Raw genomic sequence first — 6000 nt, 5'->3', positions numbered from 1 at the left:
ACCTGACTACTTTCAAAACTTAAGCAAAACCATGAAAAAAGGGTTACGGATTAAAGCACTAACGGCTACATTTCAGCATTATCTTTTATTGCAATAATTGCCAATATTTATTAAATTTTGTTTACCAGCGATGTTTGGCTGTTTGTTATTAATGTCTGCTTTTCATTGGAATCATGTTTTATAACACTTGATTTCGATGACAAAAAGAGAGAGAATGTATTGTATTTTATTGTCGTATTCGCTGGTTGAATAGCAGATTGTTGACTGCCAAACTTAAATTGGTAATAAAATTCCAATTGTCTAGAAATCGTTGAAAAATATCACTCAGTTTTTTTTTTTTCCATTCATTACATTGCATTTGATCTCACTGATTTCTTTTATTGAAAAGTTTTCTTTCATTTTGATACGATTTATTTTATTTGTCATCCTTTTCGCAACTTGCTCTGGAGACCTGTATTTAGCTCATCGAAAAAAAAATATCGTAGAGCTCTATTTGATCACATACATTAGATAAACATCATTATGGTCATCAATCATGGCCAAACCATTTAAGGTATGACATCTTCCTAGATCGTCATTATCATCGGCATCAGCAGCAGCAACAACAGCATCAACAGCATCTCATCAACAGTCATTGGTATGAATGGCATCACATCACCATTCAATGAGCGATCGCTCTCGCTCGCATCAGCGTGATCTTTTCTTCATCATCAAGATGATCTTTTTGCCAAGTTGAAACGATTTTGAACATAGTTTTTTCTCTATATTGAAACCGCAAAAAGCCAAGTGTATGTGTGTGGTGTGGCTGCTGTTTAGTTTGTATTTCATTTTTTGCATGTTCATGCATGCTCGCCATTGTTTAAGCAAGTGCAAAAATGCAATTAGTTGTGCTTTATTTGCAACATTTAGTTTGTGGCTCATTGATTGCATGAAAAAAAAAAATACTACAACAGAAAAAAAATTTTTCTCGTCTAGCCTTAACTTTGGGCTTATTTTAATATGGTGCGCTTTACATTTTACACTGAGAGAAAATTTCTCTTAACTAGAATTTTAATCAAATAACATTTTTCTTATAACTAAGTCTAGACTAGGCTAGTATATAGTCTAGTCTATAGTCTAGACTATAGTCTAGTCTATAGTCTAGTCTATAGTCTAGTCTATAGTCTAGTCTATAGTCTAGTCTATAGTCTAGTCTATAGTTTAGTCTATAGTCTAGTCCTATAGTGTAGTCTATAGTCTAGTCTATAGTCTAGTCTATAGTCTAGTCTATAGGCTAGTCTATAGTCTAGTCTAGTCTAGTCTATAGTCTAGTCTATAGTCTAGTCTATAGTCTAGTCTATAGTCTAGTCTATAGTCTAGTCTATAGTCTAGTCTATAGTCTAGTCTATAGTCTAGTCTATAGTCTAGTCTATAGTCTAGTTATAGTCTAGTCTATAGTCTAGTCTATAGTCTAGTCTATAGTCTAGTCTATAGTCTAGTCTATAGTCTAGTCTATAGTCTAGTCTATAGTCTAGTCTAGTCTAGTCTAGTCTAGTCGATAGTCCAGTCTATGTCTAGGTCTATAGTCTAGTAGACTATAGTCTAGTCTATAGTCTAGTACTATAGTCTAGTCTTTAGTCTAGTCTATAGTCTAGTCTATAGTCTAGTCTATAGTCTAGTCTATAGTCTAGTCTATATGCTTCTAGTTCTATAGTCTAGTCTATAGTCTAGTCTATAGTCAGTCTATAGTCTAGTCTATAGTCTAGTCTATAGTTAGTCTATAGTCTCGTCTATAGTCTAGTCTAGCAGTCTAGTCTATAGTCTCAGTCTATAGTCTAGTCTATAGTCCTAGTCTATAGTCTAGTCTATAGTCTAGTCTTATAGTCTATAGTCTAGTCTATAGTCCAGTCTATATCTAGTCTATAGTCTAGTCCTATAGTCTAGTCTATAGTCTAGTCTATAGTCCTAGTCTATAGTCTAGTCTATAGTCTAGTCTATAGTCAGTCTATAGTCTAGTCTATAGTCTAGTCTATAGTCTAGTCTATAGTCTAGTCTATAGTCTAGTCTATAGTCTAGTCTATAGTCTAGTCCTATAGTCTAGTCTATAGTCTAGTCTATAGTCTAGTCTATAGTCTAGTCTATAGTCTAGTCTATAGTCTAGTCTATAGTCTAGTCTATAGTCTAGTCTATAGTCTAGTCTATAGTCTAGTCTATAGTCTAGTCTATAGTCTAGTCTATAGTCTAGTCTATAGTCTAGTCTATAGTCTAGTCTATAGTCTAGTCTATAGTCTAGTCTATAGTCTAGTCCTATAGTCTAGTCTATAGTCTAGTCTATAGTCTAGTCTATAGGTCTAGTCTATAGTCCTAGTCTATAGTCTAGTCTATAGTCTAGTCTATAGTCTAGTCCTATAGTCTAGTCTATAGTCCTAGTCTATAGTCTAGTCTATAGTCTAGTCTAGTAGTCTAGTACTATAGTCTAGTCCTATAGTCTAGTCTATAGTCCTAGCTATAGTCTAGTTCTATAGTAGTCTAGTCTATAGTCTAGTCTATAGTAAATAGTCTAGAGTCCTAGTCTATAGAGTCGAGTCTATAGTCTAGTCTAATAGTCCTAGTCTATAGTCTAGTCTATAGTCTAGTCCTATAGTCTAGTCTATAGTCGATGCTATAGTCTAGTCTATAGTCTAGTCCTATAGTCTAGTCTATAGTCCTAGTCTATAGTCCTAGTCTATAGTCTAGTCTATAGTCCTAGTCTATAGTTCTAGTCTATAGTCTAGTCTATAGTCTATGTCTATAGTCTTAGTCTATATCTAGTCTATAGTCTAGTCTATAGTCTAGTCTATAGTCTAGTCTATAGTCTAGTCTATAGTCTAGTCTATAGTCCTAGTCTTAAGTCTAGTCTATAGTCTAGTCTATGTCTAGTCTAGTTAGTCGAGTCTATAGTCTAGTCTATAGTCGAGTCTATAGTCTAGTCTATAGTCTTAGTCTATAGTCCTAGTCTATATCTAGTCTAGTCTAGTTAGTCCTAGTCTATAGTCCTAGTTATAGCCTAGTCTATAGTCTAGTCTATAGTCTAGTCTATAGTCTAGTCTATAGTCTAGTCTATAGTCTAGTCTATAGTCTAGTCTATAGTCTAGTCTATAGTCTAGTCTATAGTCTAGTCTATAGTCTAGTCTATAGTCTAGTCTATAGTCTAGTCTATAGTCTAGTCTATAGTCTAGTCTATAGTCTAGTCTATAGTCTAGTCTATAGTCTAGTCTATAGTCTAGTCTATAGTCTAGTCTATAGTCTAGTCTATAGTCTAGTCTATAGTCTAGTATAGTCTAGTCTATAGTCTAGTCTATAGTCTAGTCTATAGTCTAGTCTAGTCTAGTCTATAGTCTAGTCTATAGTCTAGTCTATAGTCTAGTCTATAGTCTAGTCTATAGTCTAGTCTAGTCTATAGTCTAGTCTATAGTCTAGTCTATAGTCTAGTCTATAGTCTAGTCTATAGTCTAGTCTATAGTCTAGTCTATAGTCTAGTCTATAGTCTAGTCTATAGTCTAGTCTATAGTCTAGTCTATAGTCTAGTCTATAGTCTAGTCTATAGTCTAGTCTATAGTCTAGTCTATAGTCTAGTCTATAGTCTAGTCTATAGTCTAGTCTATAGTCTAGTCTATAGTCTAGTCTATAGTCTAGTCTATAGTCTAGTCTAGTCTAGTCTATAGTCTAGTCTATAGTCTAGTCTATAGTCTAGTCTATAGTCTAGTCTATAGTCTAGTCATAGTCTAGTCTCTAGTCAGTCTATAGTCTAGTCTATAGTCTAGTCTATAGCCTAGTCTATAGTATAGTCTATAGTCTGGTCTATAGCCTAGTCTATAGTCTAGACTACAGTCTAGTCTATAGTCTAGTCTATAGTCTAGTCTATAGTCTAGACTACAGTCTAGTCTATAGTCTAGTCTATAGTCTAGTCTATAGTCTAGTCTATAGTCTAGTCTATAGTCTAGTCTATAGTCTAGTCTATAGTCTAGTCTATAGTCTAGTCTATAGTCTAGTCTATAGTCTAGTCTATAGTCTAGTCTATAGTCTAGTCTATAGTCTAGTCTATAGTCTAGTCTATAGTCTAGTCTATAGTCTAGTCTATAGTCTAGTCTATAGTCTAGTCTATAGTCTAGTCTATAGTCTAGTCTATAGTCTAGTCTATAGTCTAGTCTATAGTCTAGTCTATAGTCTAGTCTATAGTCTAGTCTATAGTCTAGTCTATAGTCTAGTCTATAGTCTAGTCTATAGTCTAGTCTATAGTCTAGTCTACAGTCTAGTCTATAGTCTAGTCTATAGTCTAGTCTATAGTCTAGTCTATAGTCTAGTCTATAGTCTAGTCTATAGTCTAGTCTATAGTCTAGTCTATAGTCTAGTCTATAGTCTAGTCTATAGTCTAGTCTATAGTCTAGTCTATAGTCTAGTCTATAGTCTAGTCTATAGTCTAGTCTATAGTCTAGTCTATAGTCTAGTCTACAGTCTAGTCTATAGTCTAGTGTATAGTCTAGTCTATAGTCTAGTCTATAGTCTAGTCTATAGTCTAGTCTATAGTCTAGTCTATAGTCTAGTCTATAGTCTAGTCTATAGTCCAGTCTATAGTCTAGTCTATAGTCTAGGCTATAGTCTAGTCTATAGTCTAGTCTAGCGTCTAGTCTAGCATCTAGTCTATAGTCTAGTCTATAGTCTAGTCTATAGTCTAGTCTATAGTATAGTCTATAGTCTAGTCTATAGTCTAGTCTATAGTCTAGTCTATAGTCTAGTCTATAGTCTAGTCTATAGTCTAGTCTATAGTCTAGTCTATAGTCTAGTCTATAGCCTAGTCTATAATTAAAACGGAAAAGGTATGATACAATTGACCAACATTCCTTAAATGGTCAATGTGTCTGAAGGTGACATGTTGTTATGGTTTCAAATTCGTCTAGATGATAAATGTTTTTTTTCTCTCATATCTTTTCACTGCAACAGAGTTAGTGGAAGGCTAGTACTGTAGAAGAGGGTTTAGTATTGTCTATAGAAGAATTGGAAAAGGATTTGCTATTCACAAATGGGAAACTCTTGTAATCTCTTGCGCCCAAGAAATGCTCAATGAAGGAACATTTAGAAACTTTTCCTCTTTAACTAAACTTTTGGTACTAAAATTTTTCGAAACTTAGTTAAATATTTGGTGAATATGATGGGGAACCTGACTACTTTCAAAACTTAAACAAAGTCTATAGTCTAGTCTATAGTCTAGTCTATAGTCTAGTCTATAGTCTAGTCTATAGTCTAGTCTATAGTCTAGTCTATAGTCTAGTCTATAGTCTAGTCTATAGTCTAGTCTATAGTCTAGTCTATAGTCTAGTCTATAGTCTAGTCTAGTAGTCTAGTCTATAGTCTGTCTAGTCTATAGTCTATAGTAGTCTATAGTCTAGTCTATAGTCTAGTCTATAGTCTAGTCTATAGTCTAGTCTATAGTCTATCTATAGTCTAGTCTATAGTCTAGTCTATAGTCTAGTCTATAGTCTAGTCTATAGTCTAGTCTATAGTCTAGTCTATAGTCTAGTCTATAGTCTAGTCTATAGTCTAGTCTATAGTCTAGTCTATAGTAGTCTATAGTCTAGTCTATAGTCTAGTCTATAGTCTAGTCTATAGTCTAGTCTATAGTCTAGTCTATAGTCTAGTCTATAGTCTAGTCTATAGTCTAGTCTATAGTCTAGTCTATAGTCTAGTCTATAGTCTAGTCTATAGTCTAGTCTATAGTCTAGTCTATAGTCTAGTCTATAGTCTAGTCTATAGTCCAGTCTATAGTCTAGTCTATAGTCTAGTCTATAGTCTAGTCTATAGTCTAGTCTATAGTCTAGACTATAGACTAGTCTATAGTCTGGTCTATAGTCTAGTCTGTAGTCTAGTCTATAGTCTAGTCTATAGTCTAGTCTATAGTCTAGTCTATAGTCTAGTCTATAGTCTAGTCTATAGTCTAGTCTATAGTCTAGTCTATAGTCTAGTCTATAGTCTAGTCTATAGTCT

The sequence above is a fragment of the Lucilia sericata genome, unplaced genomic scaffold (assembly GCF_015586225.1).
Source record: "Lucilia sericata isolate MDLA Ls3-8-SP2 unplaced genomic scaffold, ASM1558622v1 Contig001652F_arrow, whole genome shotgun sequence".
NCBI classification, from domain to species: Eukaryota; Metazoa; Arthropoda; class Insecta; order Diptera; family Calliphoridae; genus Lucilia; species Lucilia sericata.
Note: the sequence above shows the minus strand (reverse complement) of the source record.